Source organism: Scyliorhinus torazame, chromosome 6 (genome assembly GCF_047496885.1).
Source record: "Scyliorhinus torazame isolate Kashiwa2021f chromosome 6, sScyTor2.1, whole genome shotgun sequence".
Classification (NCBI taxonomy): Eukaryota; Metazoa; Chordata; class Chondrichthyes; order Carcharhiniformes; family Scyliorhinidae; genus Scyliorhinus; species Scyliorhinus torazame.
The window spans coordinates 5,917,699-5,940,356 of NC_092712.1; the positions used below are offsets into that span (position 1 = coordinate 5,917,699).

At 47.4% G+C, this 22,658-nt stretch overlaps 1 protein-coding gene across 1 annotated transcript in view; it reads left to right on the plus strand.

Annotated features, from left to right (window-relative positions):
• The window catches only part of LOC140425682 (uncharacterized), a 171,571-nt gene that overhangs the window by 29,116 nt on the left and 119,797 nt on the right, over nucleotides 1-22,658 (plus strand). Inside the window, exon 3 of the mRNA XM_072510177.1 lies at nucleotides 4,127-4,231. The gene's annotated coding sequence lies outside the window, so the exon portion shown is untranslated. The remainder of the gene's footprint in view (nucleotides 1-4,126; nucleotides 4,232-22,658) is intronic.

The following is a 22,658-nucleotide window of genomic DNA, read 5'->3' on the forward strand; positions in this document are numbered from 1 at the left end:
TGGCCGGGCTCATTCCCCAATACCAGGTCCAGTACCGCCCCTTCCCTAGTTGGACTGTTTACATATTGTTTTAAGAAGCCCTCCTGGATGCTCCTTTCAAACTCTGCCCCGTCTAAGCCCCTGGCACTAAGTGAGTCCCAGTCAATATTGGGGAAGTTGAAGTCTCCCATCACCACAACCCTGTTGTTTTTACTCTTTTCCAAAATCTGTCTACCTATCTGCTCCTCTATCTCCCGCTGGCTGTTGGGAGGCCTGTAGTATACCCCCAACATTGTGACTGCACCCTTCTTATTCCTGATCTCTACCCATATAGCCTCACTGCCCTCTGAGGTGTCCTCTCGCTGTATAGCTGTGATACTCTCCTGAACAAGTAGCGCAACTCCGCCTCCCCTTTTACATCCCCCTCTATCCCGCCTGAAACATCTAAATCCTGGAACGTTTAGCTGCCAATCCTGCCCTTCCCTCAACCAGGTCTCTGTAATGGCAACAACATCATAGTTCCAAGTAGTAATCCAAGCTCTAAGTTCATCTGCCTTACCCATAATGCTCCTTGCATTAAAACATATGCACTTCAGGCCACCAGACCCGCTGTGTTCAGCAACTTCTCCCCGTCTGCTCTGCCTCAGAGCCACACTGTCCCTATTCCCTAGTTCTCCCTCAATGCTCTCACCTTCTGACCTATTGCTCCCGTGCCCACCCCCCTGCCATACTAGTTTAAACCCTCCCGTGTGACACTAGCAAACCTCGCGGCCAGGATATTTATGCCTCTCCGGTTTAGATGCAACCCGTCCATCTTATACAGGTCACACCTGCCCCGGAAGAGCTCCCAGTGGTCCAGATAACAGAAACCCTCCCTCCTACACCAGCTGTTTAGCCACGTGTTTGTCTGCTCTATCTTCCTATTTCTAGCCTCACTGGCACGTGGCACAGGGAGTAATCCCGAGATTACAACCCTCGAGGTCCTGTCTTTTAACTTTCTGCCTAGCTCCCTGAACTCCTGCTGCAGGACCTCATGCCCCTTCCTGCCTATGTCGTTAGTACCAATATGTACAACGACCTCTGCCTGTTTGCCCTCCCCCTTCAGGATTCCCTCTACCCGTTCGGAGACATCCTGGACCCTGGCACCAGGGAGGCAACATACCATCCTGGAGTCTCTTTCACGTCCACAGAAGCGCCTATCTGTGCCCCTGACTATAGAGTCCCCTATTACTATTACTCTTCTGCGCTTTGACCCTCCCTTCTGAACATCAGAGCCAGCCGTGGTGCCACTGCTCTGGCTGCTGCTGTTTTCCCCTGATAGGCTATCCCCCCCCGACAGTATCCAAAGGGGTATATCTGTTCGAGAGGGGGACAACCACAGGGGATTCCTGCACTGACTGCCTGCCCTTTCTGGTGGTCACCCATTTATCTGCCTGCACCTTGGGTGTGACCACACTTACATAACTGCGATCTATGACGCTTTCCGCCACCTGCATGCTCCTAAGTGCATCCAATTGCTGCTCCAACCGAACCATGCGGTCTGTGAGGAGCTGCAGTTGGGTGCACTTTCTGCAGATGAAGCCATCCGGGACGCTGGAAGCCTCCCGGACCTGCCACATCTCACAGTCAGAGCACAGCACCCCTCTAACTGACATTGCGTCAATTAATTAAAATTAAAATTTGTCTTTTTTTTTTTTTAAATACTTTTTTTTTTTAAATTACAAAGTTACTGTCAACTATCTGTTTCCTAGCACTAGATTTCTAATAGAAATGCGATAGCTAACTATAATATTCTCCGATCTCTGGCTTAGATATCCTCTAAATTATAATTAAGTTATTATGTTTAATTAGTTCCCAAATACTCAAAAAAATTTAGTTTAGAATCCCAACCAGCCACTCAGGTCACAGCTTTTCTGTGATGTCACTTCAGTTTCCCCCCGACACACACAATTTGAAAAACAGGTATAAAAGTAAAAATCACTTGCTTACCTTCTGAGATGTTCTCAGGTTCTCTCGCTGACAGAGACTGCTCCTCCACCTCCAATCCTTGACCTGCACAATGCTAATAATATAATAATATAATATGGCACTTACCTTACACCAATGGGTCTTATTATTAGGTTAGAGGAGGAGGGTGGGTGGGAGACACTACACGTGTAGTGTCTCGGGTTTCCTCTCCACCAGAATTTATTGGTTGGGGGGGGGACTTGCCAGAGGTCGAACTTCCGGTTCCCGCCGAAATCCAAAGGGCTGCTCCTGTAAAGGTAAGTGGTTTTTAAACACACTACTCACCTCCCAGAAGGCCCCTGCGCACCGCTGCCGCCGAAATCCAAAGGGCTGCTCCTGTAAAGGTAAGGTTTTTAAACACACTACTCACCTCCCAGAAGGCCCCTGCGCACCGCTGCCGCCGAAATCCAAAGGGCTGCTCCTGTAAAGGTAAGGTTTTTAAACTAACTACTCACCTCCCAGAAGGCCCCTGCGCACCGCTGCCGCCGAAATCCAAAGGGCTGCTCCTGTAAAGGTAAGTGGTTTTAAACTCACTACTCACCTCCCAGAAGGCCCCTGCGCACCGCTGCCGCCGAAATCCAAAGGGCTGCTCCTGTAAAGGTAAGTGGTTTTAAACTCACTACTCACCTCCCAGAAGGCCCCTGCGCACCGCTGCCGCCGAAATCCATCCCGGAAATCTCAGCCCATCCCGGAATCTCAGCCCATCCCGGAAACCCCTGTCCATCCCAGAAACCCCTGTCCATCCCGGAAATTTCTGCCCATCCTGGAATCTCAGCCCATCCCGGAAATCTCAGCCCATTCGGGGAATCTCTGCCCATCCCGGAAATCTGTGCCCATCCCAGGAATCTCTGCCCATCCCGGGAATCTCTGCCCATCCCGGGAATCTGTGCCCATCCCGGGAATCTGTGTCCATCCCGGAAATCTCTGTCCATCCGGGAAATCTCAGCCCATCCGGGAAATCTGTGTCCATCCAGGTGTCCAAGAGGCTGCCTGATCACAGACACAGTGGAGGATGGGGGGGTGCTGATGTTGGGAGTTGTCAGAGTTCCTGTGGAAAGGCAGCATATCCGATTGGAAATCTGAGGGATCCTTGGGGGGGGCCACAGGTGGTGTCCAGGCGCAGGGAGAGAATCCATTCCCAGTGATTCTCGGGCTGTGGCTCGATCGATCAGCATGACGGCAGCAGGCAGCAGCTGGGTGGCAGGGAGGCAGCAGCTGGGTGGCAGGGAGGCAGCAGCTGGGTGGCAGGGAGGCAGCAGCTGGGTGGCAGGGAGGCAGCAGCTGGGTGGCAGGGAGGCAGCAGCAGGCAGCAGCTGAGTGGCAGGGAGGCAGCAGCTGGGTGGCAGGGAGGCAGCAGCTGGATGGCAGGGAGGCAGCAGCTGGATGGCAGGGAGGCAGCAGCTGGATGGCAGGGAGGCAGCAGCTGGGTGGCAGGGAGGCAGCAGCAGGCAGCAGCTGGGTGGCAGGGAGGCAGCAGCTGGATGGCAGGGAGGCAGCAGCTGGGTGGCAGGGAGGCAGCAGCTGGGTGGCAGGGAGGCAGCAGCTGGGTTGCAGGGAGGCAGCAGCTGGGTTGCAGGGAGGCAGCAGCTGGGTGGCAGGGAGGCAGCAGCTGGGTGGCAGGGAGGCAGCAGCAGGCAGCAGCTGGATGGCAGGGAGGCAGCAGCTGGGTGGCAGGGAGGCAGCAGCTGGGTGGCAGGGAGGCAGCAGCTGGGTGGCAGGGAGGCAGCAGCTGGATGGCAGGGAGGCAGCAGCTGGGTTGCAGGGAGGCAGCAGCTGGGTTGCAGGGAGGCAGCAGCTGGGTGGCAGGGAGGCAGCAGCTGGGTGGCAGGGAGGCAGACTGGGGAGGATAGTGAGATTAAAGTGTGTGAAAGGGCGCAGACAGGTGTGGAAGGGCGAGAGTGGCAGGATTCCCGTGTCACTGGGACACAGGACCTCCTTCATCATATTTCAAAACTGTGACAGGACAAAAAACGGAATACAGCGATTCAAACACTGAGTTTGGGAAAATGAGAATGGATTTGGGAAGTGATAACGCAGTGAATGGGTTTGGAGCAGGGCAATCACATCAAGCACAGTAAAGCCGTTCCAATGTAAACACTGCTTTCGAAAAGAGACAATACTCTCTGTGTTTTATATCCAGATTCAGACACAAATTATCAAACACAAGGAAACAATCAAATCTGTACAGTCCTGGATCGAAGAATTCATTCCAAACAGTGAAAACGTCAGCCAGATCAAACTCTCTGTAAGTGAAATGGTTCAAAATCAAAAATTGGAGCTGCAAATCACTGTAAACTGTGTGGAGGGAGCTTTACTCTGTATCCAACCCCGTTACTCTGTATCCAACCCCGTTACTCTGTATCCAACCCCGTTACTCTGTATACAACCCCGTTACTCTGTATCCAACCCCGTTACTCTGTATCCAACCCCGTTACTCTGTACCAACCCCGTTACTCTGTATCTAACCCCGTTACTCTGTACCAACCCCGTTACTCTGTATCCAACCCCGTTACTCTGTATCCAACCCCGTTACTCTGTATCCAACCCCGTTACTCTGTACCAACCCCGTTACTCTGTATCTAACCCCGTTACTCTGTACCAACCCCGTTACTCTGTATCCAACCCCGTTACTCTGTATCCAACCCCGTTACTCTGTACCTAACCCCGTTACTCTGTATCTAACCCCGTTACTCTGTACCAACCCCGTTACTCTGTATCCAACCCCGTTACTCTGTATCCAACCCCGTTACTCTGTACCAACCCCGTTACTCTGTATCCAACCCCGTTACTCTGTACCAACCCCGTTACTCTGTATCCAACCCCGTTACTCTGTATCCAACCCCGTTACTCTGTATCCAACCCCGTTACTCTGTATCCAACCCCGTTACTCTGTATCCAACCCCGTTACTCTGTATCTCACCCCGTTACTCTGTACCAACCCCGTTACTCTGTACCAACCCCATTACCCTGTATCTAACCCCATAACTCTGTATCCAACCCCGTTACTCTGTATCCAACCCCGTTACACTGTATCCAACCCCGTTACTCTGTATCCAACCCCGTTACTCTGTATCCAACCCCGTTACTCTGTACCAACCCCGTTACTCTGTATCTAACCCCGTTACTCTGTACCAACCCCGTTACTCTGTATCCAACCCCGTTACTCTGTATCCAACCCCGTTACTCTGTATCCAACCCCGTTACTCTGTACCAACCCCGTTACTCTGTATCTAACCCCGTTACTCTGTACCAACCCCGTTACTCTGTATCCAACCCCGTTACTCTGTATCCAACCCCGTTACTCTGTACCTAACCCCGTTACTCTGTATCTAACCCCGTTACTCTGTACCAACCCCGTTACTCTGTATCCAACCCCGTTACTCTGTATCCAACCCCGTTACTCTGTACCAACCCCGTTACTCTGTATCCAACCCCGTTACTCTGTACCAACCCCGTTACTCTGTATCCAACCCCGTTACTCTGTATCCAACCCCGTTACTCTGTATCCAACCCCGTTACTCTGTATCTCACCCCGTTACTCTGTACCAACCCCGTTACTCTGTACCAACCCCATTACCCTGTATCTAACCCCATAACTCTGTATCCAACCCCGTTACTCTGTATCCAACCCCGTTACACTGTATCCAACCCCGTTACTCTGTATCCAACCCCGTTACTCTGTATCCAACCCCGTTACTCTGTATCTCACCCCGTTACTCTGTATCCAACCCCGTTACGCTGTACCTAACCCCGTTACTTTGTATCCAACCCCCTTACTCTGTATCCCACCACGTTACTCTGTATCCAACCGTGTTACTCTGTATCTAACCCCGTCACACTGTATCCAACACCGTTACTCTGTATCTAACCCTGTTACTCTGTATCTAACCCCATAACTCTGTATCCAACCCCGTTACTCTGTATCTAATCCCGTTACGCTGTATCCAACCCCGTTACTCTGTATCCAACCCCGTTACTCTGTATCCAACCCCGTTACTCTGTATCTAACCACGTTACGCTGTACCTAACCCCGTTACTCTGTATCTAACCCCGTTACTCCATATCTAATCCTGTTAATCTGTATCCAAACCTGTTACTCTGTATCCAACCCCGTTACTCTGTACCCAACCCGTTACTCTGTATCCAACCTCGTTACTCTGTATCCAACTCCGTTACTCTGTAACCAACCCTGTTACTCTGTAACCAACCCCGTTACTCTGTACCTAACCCCGTTACTCTGTATCTAACCCCGTTACTTTGTATCCAACACCCTTACTCTGTATCCCACCATGTTACTCTGTATCCAACTGTGTTAGTCTGTATCTAATCCCGTTACTCTGTATCCAACCCTGTTACTCTGTACCTAATCCCGTTGCTCTGTATCTAACCCCGTTACTCTGTACCTAACCCCGTTACTCTGTACCTAACCCCGTTACTCTGTACCTAACCCCGTTACTCTGTATCCAACCCCGTTACTCTGTATCCAACCCCGTTACTCTGTATCCAACCCCGTTACTCTGTATCCAACCCCGTTACTCTGTATCTCACCCCGTTACTCTGTACCAACCCCGTTACTCTGTACCAACCCCATTACCCTGTATCTAACCCCATAACTCTGTATCCAACCCCGTTACTCTGTATCCAACCCCGTTACACTGTATCCAACCCCGTTACTCTGTATCCAACCCCGTTACTCTGTATCCAACCCCGTTACTCTGTATCTCACCCCGTTACTCTGTATCCAACCCCGTTACGCTGTACCTAACCCCGTTACTTTGTATCCAACCCCCTTACTCTGTATCCCACCACGTTACTCTGTATCCAACCGTGTTACTCTGTATCTAACCCTGTTACTCTGTATCAAACCTTGTTACTCTGTATCCAACCACGTTACTCTGTATCTAACCCCGTCACACTGTATCCAACACCGTTACTCTGTATCTAACCCTGTTACTCTGTATCTAACCCCATAACTCTGTATCCAACCCCGTTACTCTGTATCTAATCCCGTTACGCTGTATCCAACCCCGTTACTCTGTATCCAACCCCGTTTCTCTGTATCCAACCCCGTTACTCTGTATCTAACCACGTTACGCTGTACCTAACCCCGTTACTCTGTATCTAACCCCGTTACTCCATATCTAATCCTGTTAATCTGTATCCAAACCTGTTACTCTGTATCCAACCCCGTTACTCTGTACCCAACCCGTTACTCTGTATCCAACCTCGTTACTCTGTATCCAACTCCGTTACTCTGTAACCAACCCTGTTACTCTGTAACCAACCCCGTTACTCTGTACCTAACCCCGTTACTCTGTATCTAACCCCGTTACTTTGTATCCAACACCCTTACTCTGTATCCCACCATGTTACTCTGTATCCAACTGTGTTAGTCTGTATCTAATCCCGTTACTCTGTATCCAACCCTGTTACTCTGTACCTAATCCCGTTGCTCTGTATCTAACCCCGTTACTCTGTACCTAACCCCGTTACTCTGTACCTAACCCCGTTACTCTGTACCTAACCCCGTTACTCTGTATCCAACCCCGTTACTCTGTATCCAACCCCGTTACTCTGTATCCAACCCCGTTACTCTGTATCCAACCCCGTTACTCTGTATCTCACCCCGTTACTCTGTACCAACCCCGTTACTCTGTACCAACCCCATTACCCTGTATCTAACCCCATAACTCTGTATCCAACCCCGTTACTCTGTATCCAACCCCGTTACACTGTATCCAACCCCGTTACTCTGTATCCAACCCCGTTACTCTGTATCCAACCCCGTTACTCTGTATCTCACCCCGTTACTCTGTATCCAACCCCGTTACGCTGTACCTAACCCCGTTACTTTGTATCCAACCCCCTTACTCTGTATCCCACCACGTTACTCTGTATCCAACCGTGTTACTCTGTATCTAACCCTGTTACTCTGTATCAAACCTTGTTACTCTGTATCCAACCACGTTACTCTGTATCTAACCCCGTCACACTGTATCCAACACCGTTACTCTGTATCTAACCCTGTTACTCTGTATCTAACCCCATAACTCTGTATCCAACCCCGTTACTCTGTATCTAATCCCGTTACGCTGTATCCAACCCCGTTACTCTGTATCCAACCCCGTTTCTCTGTATCCAACCCCGTTACTCTGTATCTAACCACGTTACGCTGTACCTAACCCCGTTACTCTGTATCTAACCCCGTTACTCCATATCTAATCCTGTTAATCTGTATCCAAACCTGTTACTCTGTATCCAACCCCGTTACTCTGTACCCAACCCGTTACTCTGTATCCAACCTCGTTACTCTGTATCCAACTCCGTTACTCTGTAACCAACCCTGTTACTCTGTAACCAACCCCGTTACTCTGTACCTAACCCCGTTACTCTGTATCTAACCCCGTTACTTTGTATCCAACACCCTTACTCTGTATCCCACCATGTTACTCTGTATCCAACTGTGTTAGTCTGTATCTAATCCCGTTACTCTGTATCCAACCCTGTTACTCTGTACCTAATCCCGTTGCTCTGTATCTAACCCCGTTACTCTGTACCTAACCCCGTTACTCTGTACCTAACCCCGTTACTCTGTACCTAACCCCGTTACTCTGTATCCAACCCCGTTACTCTGTACCTAACCCCGTTACTCTGTATCCAACCCCGTTACTCTGTATCCAACCCTGTTACTCTGTATCCAACCCCGTTACTCTGTACCCAACCCGTTACTCTGTATCCAACCTCGTTACTCTGTATCCAACTCCGTTACTCTGTAACCAACCCTGTTACTCTGTAACCAACCCCGTTACTCTGTACCTAACCCCGTTACTCTGTATCTAACCCCGTTACTTTGTATCCAACCCCCTTACTCTGTATCCCACCACGTTACTCTGTATCCAACTGTGTTACTCTGTATCAAATCCCGTTACTCTGTATCCAACCCTGTTACTCTGTACCTAACCCCGTTGCTCTGTATCTAACCCTGTTACTCTGTACCTAACCCCGTTACTCTGTATCTAACCCCGTTACTTTGTATCCAACACCCTTACTCTGTATCCCACCATGTTACTCTGTATCCAACTGTGTTACTCTGTATCTAATCCCGTTACTCTGTATCCAACCCTGTTACTCTGTACCTAATCCCGTTGCTCTGTATCTAACCCCGTTACTCTGTACCTAACCCCGTTACTCTGTACCTAACCCCGTTACTCTGTACCTAACCCCGTTACTCTGTATCCAACCCCGTTACTCTGTAGCTAACCCCGTTACTCTGTATCCAACCCCGTTACTCTGTATCCAACCCTGTTACTCTGTATCCAACCCCGTTACTCTGTACCCAACCCGTTACTCTGTATCCAACCTCGTTACTCTGTATCCAACTCCGTTACTCTGTAACCAACCCTGTTACTCTGTAACCAACCCCGTTACTCTGTACCTAACCCCGTTACTCTGTATCTAACCCCGTTACTTTGTATCCAACCCCCTTACTCTGTATCCCACCACGTTACTCTGTATCCAACTGTGTTACTCTGTATCCAACCCTGTTACTCTGTACCTAACCCCGTTGCTCTGTATCTAACCCTGTTACTCTGTACCTAACCCCGTTACTCTGTATCTACCTCTGTTACTTTGTATCCAACCCCCTTACTCTGTATCCCACCACGTTACCCTGTATCCAACTGTGTTACTCTGTATCTAACCCTGTTACTCTGTATCGAACCTTGTTACTCTGTATCCAACCCGTTACTCTGTATCCAACCTCGTTACTCTGTATCCAACTCCGTTACTCTGTAACCAACCCTGTTACTCTGTAACCAACCCCGTTACTCTGTACCTAACCCCGTTACTCTGTATCTAACCCCGTTACTTTGTATCCAACCCCATTACTCTGTATCCCACCACGTTACTCTGTATCCAACTGTGTTACTCTGTATCTAATCCCGTTACTCTGTATCCAACCCTGTTACTCTGTATCTAATCCCGTTGCTCTGTATCTAACCCCGTTACTCTGTACCTAACCCCGTTACTCTGTACCTAACCCTGTTACTCTGTACCTAACCCCGTTACTCTGTATCTAACTCTGTTACTTTGTATCCAACCCCCTTGCTCTGTATCCCACCACGTTACCCTGTATCCAACCGTGTTACTCTGTATCTAACCCTGTTACTCTGTTCTAATCCCGTTACTCTGCATCGAACACCGTTACTCAGTATCTATCACTGTTACTCAGTATCTATCCCCGTTACTTTGTATCTAGCCCCATAACTCTGTATCCAACCCTGTTACGCTGTATCTAATCCTGTTACGCTGTATCTAATTCTGTTACTCTGTATCCAACCCGATTACTCTGTATCCAACCTCGTTACTCTGTATCCAACTCCGTTACTCTGAAACCAACCCTGTTATTCTGTATCCAACCCCGTTACTCTGTATCCAACTCCGTTACTCTGTATCCAATCCCGTTACTCTGTACCTAACCCCGTTACTCTGTACCAACCCCGTTACTCTGTATCTAAACCCGTTACTCTCTATCCAACCCTGTTGCTCTGTATCTATCCCTGTTACTCAGTATCTATCCCTGTTACTTTGTATCTAACCCCATAACTCTGTATCCAGCCCCGTTACGCTGTATCTAAGCCCGTTCCGCTGTATCTAATCCTGTTACTCTGTATCCAACCCCATTACTCTGTATCCAACCCCCTTACCCTGTATACACCACGTTACTCTGTATCCAACTGTGTTACTCTGTATCTAACCCTGTTACTCTGTATCGAACCTCGTTACTCTGTATCCAACCACGTTACTCTGTATCCAACCCCCTTACTCTGTATCCCACCACGTTACTCTGTATCCAACTGTGTTACTCTGTATCTAAACCTGTTACTCTGTATTGAACCTCGTTACTCTGTATCTAACCCCGTTACTTTTTATCCAACCCCGTTACTCTGTATCCAACCCGGTTATTCTGTATCCAACTCCGTTACTCTGTATCCAACCCCGTTACTCTGTATCCAACTCCGTTACTCTGTAACCAACCCTGTTACTCTGTATCCAACCCCGTTACTCTGTATCCAACCCCGTTACTCTGTATCCAACCCGGTTATTCTGTATCCAACCCCGTTACTCTGTATCCAACTCCGTTACTCTGTAACCAACCCTGTTACTCTGTATCTAACCCCGTTACTCTGTACCCAACCCTGTTACTCTGTATCTAACCCCGTTACTCTGTACCCAACCCGTTACTCTGTATCTAACCCCGTTACTCTGTATCCAACTCCGTTACTCTGTAACCAACCCTGTTACTCTGTATCTAACCCCGTTACTCTGTACCTAACCCCGTTACTCTGTACCCAACCCGTTACTCTGTATCCAACCTCGTTACTCTGTATCCAACTCCGTTACTCTGTAACCAACCCTGTTACTCTGTACTTAACCCTGTTACTCTGTATCTAAAGCCGTTACTCTGTATCCAACCCCGTTACTCTGTATCCAACCCCATTACGCTGTATCCAACCCCGTTACGCTGTACCTAACCCCGTTACTCTGTATCTAAATCCGTTACTCTGTATCCAACCCCGTTACGCTGTATCCAACCCCGTTACGCTGTACCTAACCCGGTTACTCTGTATCTAAATCCGTTACACTGTATCCAACCCCGTTACTCTGTATCCAACCCCGTTACGCTGTACCTAACCCCGTTACTCTGTATCTAAATCCGTTACTCTGTATCCAACCCCGTTACTCTGTATCCAACCCCGTTACGCTGTACCTTACCCCGTTACTCTGTATCTAACCCCGTTACTCTGTATCTAAACCCGATAATCTGTATCTAAATCCGTTACTCTGTATCCAACCCCGTTACTCTGTATCCAACCCCGTTACGCTGTATCTAACCCCATTACTTTGTATCCAACCCCCTTACTCTGTATCCCACCACGTTACTCTGTAGCCAACTGTGTTACTCTGTATCTAACCCTGTTACTCTGTATCGAACCTTGTTACTCTGTATCCAACCACGTTACTCTGTATCTAACCCCGTTACTCTGTAGCTAACCCTGTTATTCTGTATCTAACACCGTTACTCTGTATCTAACCACGTTGCGCTGTACCTAACCCCGTTACTCCATATCTAATCCTGTTAATCTGTATCCAACCCCGTTACTCTGTATCCAACCCCATTACTCTCTATCTAATGCCATTACTCTGTATCTAAACCCGTTACTCTGTATCCAACCCCCTTACTCTGTATCCCACCACGTTACTCTGTATCCAACTGTGTTACTCTGTATCAATCCGGATACTCTGTATCCAACCCTGTTACTCTGTACCTAATCCTGTTACTCTGTATCTAACCCCGTTACTCTGTATCTAACACCGTTACTCTGTATCTAACCACGTTACGCTGTACCTAACCCCGTTACTCCATATCTAATCCTGTTAATCTGTATCTAACACCATTACTCTGTATCTAACCACGTTACGCTGTACCTAACCCCGTTACTCCATATCTAATCCTGTTAATCTGTATCCAAACCTGTTACTCTGTATCTAACCCCGTTACTCTTTATCCAACCCCGTTACTCTGTATCTAATCCCATTACTCTGTATCTAAACCCGTTACTCTCTATCCAACCCTGTTGCTCTGTATCTGTCCCTGTTGCTCAGTATCTATCCCCGTTACTTTGTATCTAACCCCATAACTCGGAATCCAACCCCGTTACGCTGTATCTAATCCTGTTACTCTGTATCTAACCCCGTTACTCTGTACCAACCCCGTTACTCTGTATCCAACCCCGTTACTCTGTATCCAACCCCGTTACTCTGTACCAACCCTGCTACTCTGTATCCAACCCCGTTACTCTGTATTCAGCTCCGTTACTCTGTATCCAACCCCGTTACTCTGTATCTAACCCCGTTACTCTGTATCCAACCCCGTTACTCTGTATCCAACCCCCTTACTCTGTATCCCACCACGTTACTCTGTATCCAACTGTGTTACTCAGTATCTAACCCTGTTACTCTGTATCGAACCTCGTTACTCTGTATCCAACCACGTTACTCTGTATCTAACCCCGTTACTCTGTATCCAAGCACGTTACTCTGTATCTAACACTGTTACCCTGTATCTAACCACGTTACGCTGTACCTAACCCCGTTACTCTGTATCTAATCCCATTACTCTGTATCCAAACCCGTTACTCTGTACTAACCCCGTTACTCTGTATCCAACCCCGTTACTCTGTATCTAATCCCATTACTCTGTATTTAAACCCGTTACTCTGTATCTAACCCCGTTACTTTGTATCCAACCCCCTTACTCTGTATCCCACCACGTTACTCTGTTTCCAACTGTGTTACTCTGTATCTAACCCTGTTACTCTGTATCGAACCTTGTTACTCTGTATCCAACCACGTTACTCTGTATCTAACCCCGTTACTCTGGATCCAACCCCCTTAGTCTGCACCAACCCCCTTACTCTGTATCCCACCACGTTACTCTGTATCCAACTGTGTTACTCTGTATCTAATCCCGTTACTCTGTATCCAACCCTGTTCCTCTGTAACTAATCCCGTTACTCTGTATCTAACCCCGTTACTCTGTATCTAACACCGTTACTCTGTATCTAACCACGTTACGCTGTACCTAACCCCGTTACTCCATATCTAATCCTGTTAATCTGTATCCAAACCTGTTACTCTGTATCTAACCCCGTTACTCTGTATCTAATCCCATTACTCTGTATCTAAACCCGTTACTCTCTATCCAACCCTGTTGCTCTGTATCTATCCCTGTTACTCAGTATCTATCCCCGTTACTTTGTATCTAACCCCATAACTCTGTATCCAACCCCGTTACGCTGCATCTAATCCCGTTTCGCTGTATCTAATCCTGTTACTCTGTACCTAACCCCGTTACTCTGTACCAACCCCGTTACTCTGTATCCAACCCCGTTACTCTGTACAAACCCCGTTAGTCTGTATCCAACCCCATTACTCTGTATCCAACCCCGTTACTCTGTATCCAACCCCGTTACTCTGTATCCAACCCCGTTACTCTGTATCCAACCCCGTTACTCTGTATCCAACCCTGTTACTCTGTACAAACCCCGTTACTCTGTATCCAACCCCGTTATTCTGTATCCAACCCCATTACTCTGTATCAAACTCCGTTACTCTGTATGCAACCCCGTTACTCTGTTCCTAACCCCGTTACTCTGCATCTAACCCCGTTAGTCTGTATCCAACCCCGTTACTCTGTATCCAACCCCGTTACTCTGTATCCAACCCCGTTACTCTGTATCCAACCCCGTTACTCTGTATCTCACCCCGTTACTCTGTACCAACCCCGTTACTCTGTACCAACCCCATTACCCTGTATCTAACCCCATAACTCTGTATCCAACCCCGTTACTCTGTATCCAACCCCGTTACACTGTATCCAACCCCGTTACTCTGTATCCAACCCCGTTACTCTGTATCCAACCCCGTTACTCTGTATCTCACCCCGTTACTCTGTATCCAACCCCGTTACGCTGTACCTAACCCCGTTACTTTGTATCCAACCCCCTTACTCTGTATCCCACCACGTTACTCTGTATCCAACCGTGTTACTCTGTATCTAACCCTGTTACTCTGTATCAAACCTTGTTACTCTGTATCCAACCACGTTACTCTGTATCTAACCCCGTCACACTGTATCCAACACCGTTACTCTGTATCTAACCCTGTTACTCTGTATCTAACCCCATAACTCTGTATCCAACCCCGTTACTCTGTATCTAATCCCGTTACGCTGTATCCAACCCCGTTACTCTGTATCCAACCCCGTTTCTCTGTATCCAACCCCGTTACTCTGTATCTAACCACGTTACGCTGTACCTAACCCCGTTACTCTGTATCTAACCCCGTTACTCCATATCTAATCCTGTTAATCTGTATCCAAACCTGTTACTCTGTATCCAACCCCGTTACTCTGTACCCAACCCGTTACTCTGTATCCAACCTCGTTACTCTGTATCCAACTCCGTTACTCTGTAACCAACCCTGTTACTCTGTAACCAACCCCGTTACTCTGTACCTAACCCCGTTACTCTGTATCTAACCCCGTTACTTTGTATCCAACACCCTTACTCTGTATCCCACCATGTTACTCTGTATCCAACTGTGTTAGTCTGTATCTAATCCCGTTACTCTGTATCCAACCCTGTTACTCTGTACCTAATCCCGTTGCTCTGTATCTAACCCCGTTACTCTGTACCTAACCCCGTTACTCTGTACCTAACCCCGTTACTCTGTACCTAACCCCGTTACTCTGTATCCAACCCCGTTACTCTGTACCTAACCCCGTTACTCTGTATCCAACCCCGTTACTCTGTATCCAACCCTGTTACTCTGTATCCAACCCCGTTACTCTGTACCCAACCCGTTACTCTGTATCCAACCTCGTTACTCTGTATCCAACTCCGTTACTCTGTAACCAACCCTGTTACTCTGTAACCAACCCCGTTACTCTGTACCTAACCCCGTTACTCTGTATCTAACCCCGTTACTTTGTATCCAACCCCCTTACTCTGTATCCCACCACGTTACTCTGTATCCAACTGTGTTACTCTGTATCAAATCCCGTTACTCTGTATCCAACCCTGTTACTCTGTACCTAACCCCGTTGCTCTGTATCTAACCCTGTTACTCTGTACCTAACCCCGTTACTCTGTATCTAACCCCGTTACTTTGTATCCAACACCCTTACTCTGTATCCCACCATGTTACTCTGTATCCAACTGTGTTACTCTGTATCTAATCCCGTTACTCTGTATCCAACCCTGTTACTCTGTACCTAATCCCGTTGCTCTGTATCTAACCCCGTTACTCTGTACCTAACCCCGTTACTCTGTACCTAACCCCGTTACTCTGTACCTAACCCCGTTACTCTGTATCCAACCCCGTTACTCTGTAGCTAACCCCGTTACTCTGTATCCAACCCCGTTACTCTGTATCCAACCCTGTTACTCTGTATCCAACCCCGTTACTCTGTACCCAACCCGTTACTCTGTATCCAACCTCGTTACTCTGTATCCAACTCCGTTACTCTGTAACCAACCCTGTTACTCTGTAACCAACCCCGTTACTCTGTACCTAACCCCGTTACTCTGTATCTAACCCCGTTACTTTGTATCCAACCCCCTTACTCTGTATCCCACCACGTTACTCTGTATCCAACTGTGTTACTCTGTATCCAACCCTGTTACTCTGTACCTAACCCCGTTGCTCTGTATCTAACCCTGTTACTCTGTACCTAACCCCGTTACTCTGTATCTACCTCTGTTACTTTGTATCCAACCCCCTTACTCTGTATCCCACCACGTTACCCTGTATCCAACTGTGTTACTCTGTATCTAACCCTGTTACTCTGTATCGAACCTTGTTACTCTGTATCCAACCCGTTACTCTGTATCCAACCTCGTTACTCTGTATCCAACTCCGTTACTCTGTAACCAACCCTGTTACTCTGTAACCAACCCCGTTACTCTGTACCTAACCCCGTTACTCTGTATCTAACCCCGTTACTTTGTATCCAACCCCATTACTCTGTATCCCACCACGTTACTCTGTATCCAACTGTGTTACTCTGTATCTAATCCCGTTACTCTGTATCCAACCCTGTTACTCTGTATCTAATCCCGTTGCTCTGTATCTAACCCCGTTACTCTGTACCTAACCCCGTTACTCTGTACCTAACCCTGTTACTCTGTACCTAACCCCGTTACTCTGTATCTAACTCTGTTACTTTGTATCCAACCCCCTTGCTCTGTATCCCACCACGTTACCCTGTATCCAACCGTGTTACTCTGTATCTAACCCTGTTACTCTGTTCTAATCCCGTTACTCTGCATCGAACACCGTTACTCAGTATCTATCACTGTTACTCAGTATCTATCCCCGTTACTTTGTATCTAGCCCCATAACTCTGTATCCAACCCTGTTACGCTGTATCTAATCCTGTTACGCTGTATCTAATTCTGTTACTCTGTATCCAACCCGATTACTCTGTATCCAACCTCGTTACTCTGTATCCAACTCCGTTACTCTGAAACCAACCCTGTTATTCTGTATCCAACCCCGTTACTCTGTATCCAACTCCGTTACTCTGTATCCAATCCCGTTACTCTGTACCTAACCCCGTTACTCTGTACCAACCCCGTTACTCTGTATCTAAACCCGTTACTCTCTATCCAACCCTGTTGCTCTGTATCTATCCCTGTTACTCAGTATCTATCCCTGTTACTTTGTATCTAACCCCATAACTCTGTATCCAGCCCCGTTACGCTGTATCTAAGCCCGTTCCGCTGTATCTAATCCTGTTACTCTGTATCCAACCCCATTACTCTGTATCCAACCCCCTTACCCTGTATACACCACGTTACTCTGTATCCAACTGTGTTACTCTGTATCTAACCCTGTTACTCTGTATCGAACCTCGTTACTCTGTATCCAACCACGTTACTCTGTATCCAACCCCCTTACTCTGTATCCCACCACGTTACTCTGTATCCAACTGTGTTACTCTGTATCTAAACCTGTTACTCTGTATTGAACCTCGTTACTCTGTATCTAACCCCGTTACTTTTTATCCAACCCCGTTACTCTGTATCCAACCCGGTTATTCTGTATCCAACTCCGTTACTCTGTATCCAACCCCGTTACTCTGTATCCAACTCCGTTACTCTGTAACCAACCCTGTTACTCTGTATCCAACCCCGTTACTCTGTATCCAACCCCGTTACTCTGTATCCAACCCGGTTATTCTGTATCCAACCCCGTTACTCTGTATCCAACTCCGTTACTCTGTAACCAACCCTGTTACTCTGTATCTAACCCCGTTACTCTGTACCCAACCCTGTTACTCTGTATCTAACCCCGTTACTCTGTACCCAACCCGTTACTCTGTATCTAACCCCGTTACTCTGTATCCAACTCCGTTACTCTGTAACCAACCCTGTTACTCTGTATCTAACCCCGTTACTCTGTACCTAACCCCGTTACTCTGTACCCAACCCGTTACTCTGTATCCAACCTCGTTACTCTGTATCCAACTCCGTTACTCTGTAACCAACCCTGTTACTCTGTACTTAACCCTGTTACTCTGTATCTAAAGCCGTTACTCTGTATCCAACCCCGTTACTCTGTATCCAACCCCATTACGCTGTATCCAACCCCGTTACGCTGTACCTAACCCCGTTACTCTGTATCTAAATCCGTTACTCTGTATCCAACCCCGTTACGCTGTATCCAACCCCGTTACGCTGTACCTAACCCGGTTACTCTGTATCTAAATCCGTTACACTGTATCCAACCCCGTTACTCTGTATCCAACCCCGTTACGCTGTACCTAACCCCGTTACTCTGTATCTAAATCCGTTACTCTGTATCCAACCCCGTTACTCTGTATCCAACCCCGTTACGCTGTACCTTACCCCGTTACTCTGTATCTAACCCCGTTACTCTGTATCTAAACCCGATAATCTGTATCTAAATCCGTTACTCTGTATCCAACCCCGTTACTCTGTATCCAACCCCGTTACGCTGTATCTAACCCCATTACTTTGTATCCAACCCCCTTACTCTGTATCCCACCACGTTACTCTGTAGCCAACTGTGTTACTCTGTATCTAACCCTGTTACTCTGTATCGAACCTTGTTACTCTGTATCCAACCACGTTACTCTGTATCTAACCCCGTTACTCTGTAGCTAACCCTGTTATTCTGTATCTAACACCGTTACTCTGTATCTAACCACGTTGCGCTGTACCTAACCCCGTTACTCCATATCTAATCCTGTTAATCTGTATCCAACCCCGTTACTCTGTATCCAACCCCATTACTCTCTATCTAATGCCATTACTCTGTATCTAAACCCGTTACTCTGTATCCAACCCCCTTACTCTGTATCCCACCACGTTACTCTGTATCCAACTGTGTTACTCTGTATCAATCCGGATACTCTGTATCCAACCCTGTTACTCTGTACCTAATCCTGTTACTCTGTATCTAACCCCGTTACTCTGTATCTAACACCGTTACTCTGTATCTAACCACGTTACGCTGTACCTAACCCCGTTACTCCATATCTAATCCTGTTAATCTGTATCTAACACCATTACTCTGTATCTAACCACGTTACGCTGTACCTAACCCCGTTACTCCATATCTAATCCTGTTAATCTGTATCCAAACCTGTTACTCTGTATCTAACCCCGTTACTCTTTATCCAACCCCGTTACTCTGTATCTAATCCCATTACTCTGTATCTAAACCCGTTACTCTCTATCCAACCCTGTTGCTCTGTATCTGTCCCTGTTGCTCAGTATCTATCCCCGTTACTTTGTATCTAACCCCATAACTCGGAATCCAACCCCGTTACGCTGTATCTAATCCTGTTACTCTGTATCTAACCCCGTTACTCTGTACCAACCCCGTTACTCTGTATCCAACCCCGTTACTCTGTATCCAACCCCGTTACTCTGTACCAACCCTGCTACTCTGTATCCAACCCCGTTACTCTGTATTCAGCTCCGTTACTCTGTATCCAACCCCGTTACTCTGTATCTAACCCCGTTACTCTGTATCCAACCCCGTTACTCTGTATCCAACCCCCTTACTCTGTATCCCACCACGTTACTCTGTATCCAACTGTGTTACTCAGTATCTAACCCTGTTACTCTGTATCGAACCTCGTTACTCTGTATCCAACCACGTTACTCTGTATCTAACCCCGTTACTCTGTATCCAAGCACGTTACTCTGTATCTAACACTGTTACCCTGTATCTAACCACGTTACGCTGTACCTAACCCCGTTACTCTGTATCTAATCCCATTACTCTGTATCCAAACCCGTTACTCTGTACTAACCCCGTTACTCTGTATCCAACCCCGTTACTCTGTATCTAATCCCATTACTCTGTATTTAAACCCGTTACTCTGTATCTAACCCCGTTACTTTGTATCCAACCCCCTTACTCTGTATCCCACCACGTTACTCTGTTTCCAACTGTGTTACTCTGTATCTAACCCTGTTACTCTGTATCGAACCTTGTTACTCTGTATCCAACCACGTTACTCTGTATCTAACCCCGTTACTCTGGATCCAACCCCCTTAGTCTGCACCAACCCCCTTACTCTGTATCCCACCACGTTACTCTGTATCCAACTGTGTTACTCTGTATCTAATCCCGTTACTCTGTATCCAACCCTGTTCCTCTGTAACTAATCCCGTTACTCTGTATCTAACCCCGTTACTCTGTATCTAACACCGTTACTCTGTATCTAACCACGTTACGCTGTACCTAACCCCGTTACTCCATATCTAATCCTGTTAATCTGTATCCAAACCTGTTACTCTGTATCTAACCCCGTTACTCTGTATCTAATCCCATTACTCTGTATCTAAACCCGTTACTCTCTATCCAACCCTGTTGCTCTGTATCTATCCCTGTTACTCAGTATCTATCCCCGTTACTTTGTATCTAACCCCATAACTCTGTATCCAACCCCGTTACGCTGCATCTAATCCCGTTTCGCTGTATCTAATCCTGTTACTCTGTACCTAACCCCGTTACTCTGTACCAACCCCGTTACTCTGTATCCAACCCCGTTACTCTGTACAAACCCCGTTAGTCTGTATCCAACCCCATTACTCTGTATCCAACCCCGTTACTCTGTATCCAACCCCGTTACTCTGTATCCAACCCCGTTACTCTGTATCCAACCCCGTTACTCTGTATCCAACCCTGTTACTCTGTACAAACCCCGTTACTCTGTATCCAACCCCGTTATTCTGTATCCAACCCCATTACTCTGTATCAAACTCCGTTACTCTGTATGCAACCCCGTTACTCTGTTCCTAACCCCGTTACTCTGCATCTAACCCCGTTAGTCTGTATCCAACCCCGTTATTCTGTATCCAAACCCGTTACTCTGTATCCAACTCCGTTACTCTGTATCCAACCCCGTTACTCTGTATCTAACCACGTTACGCTGTACCTAACCCCGTTACTCCATATCTAATCCTGTTAATCTGTATCCAACCCCGTTACTCTGTATCCAACCCCATTACTCTGTATTCAACCCCGTTACTCTGTATCTAACCCCGTTACTCTGTATCCCACCACATTACTCTGTATGCAACTGTGTTACTCTGTATCTGTCCCTGTTGCTCAGTATCTATCCCCGTTACTTTGTATCTAACCCCATAACTCTGTATCCAACCCCGTTACGCTGTATCTAATCCTGTTACTCTGTATCTAACCCCGTTACTCTGTACCAACCCCGTTACTCTGTATCTAACCCCGTTACTCTGTATCTAACCCCGTTAGTCTGTATCCAACCCCGTTAGTCTGTATCCAACCCCGTTACTCTGTATCCAACCCCGTTACTCTGTATCCAACCCCGTTACTCTGTGTCCAACCCCGTTACTCTGTATCCAACCCCGTTACTCTGTATCCAACTCCGTTACTCTTTAACCAACCCCGTTACTCTGTACCAACCCCGTTACTCTGTATCTAACCCCGTTACTCTGTATCTAACCCCGTTACTCTGTATCGAACTCCGTTACTCTGTATCCAATCCCGTTACTCTGTATCTAACCCCGTTACTCTGTATCTAACCCCGTTACTCTGTATCCAACCCCGTTACTCTGTACCTAACCCCGTTACTCTGTACCAACCCCGTTACTCTGTATCTAAACCCGTTACTCTCTATCCAACCCTGTTGCTCTGTATCTATCCCTGTTACTCAGTATCTATCCCTGTTACATTGTATCTAACCCCATAACTCTGTATCCAACCCCGTTACGCTGTATCTAATCCCGTTCCGCTGTATCTAATCCTGTTACTCTGTATCCAACCCCGTTACTCTGTATCCAACCCCCTTACTCTGTATACACCACGTTACTCTGTATCCAACTGTGTTACTCTGTATCTAACCCTGTTACTCTGTATCGAACCTCGTTACTCTGTATCCAACCACATTACTCTGTATCTAACCCCGTTACTCTGTATCCAACCCCCTTACTCTGTATCCCACCACGTTACTCTGTATCCAACTGTGTTAGGTATGTCAGGAATAAGCGAATGACTAGGGAAAGAGTAGGACCAGTCAAGGACAGGGATGGGAAATTGTGTGTGGAGTCTGAAGAGATAGGCGAGATACTAAATGAATATTTTTCGTCAGTATTCACTCAGGAAAAAGATAATGTTGTGGAGGAGAATGCTGAGCCCCAGGCTAATAGAATAGATGGCATAGAGGTACGTAGGGAAGAGGTGTTGGTAATTCTGGACAGGCTGAAAATAGATAAGTCCCCGGGACCTGATGGGATTTATCCTAGGATTCTCTGGGAGGCCAGGGAAGAGATTGCTGGACCTTTGGCTTTGATTTTTATGTCATCATTGGCTACAGGAATAGTGCCAGAGGACTGGAGGACAGCAAATGTGGTCCCTTTTTTCAAAAAGGGGAGCAGAGACAACCCCGGCAACTATAGACCGGTGAGCCTCACGTCTGTAGTGGGTAAAGTCTTGGAGGGGATTATAAGAGACAAGATTTATAATCATCTAGATAGGAATAATATGATCAGGGATAGTCAGCATGGCTTTGTGAAGGGTAGGTCATGCCTCAC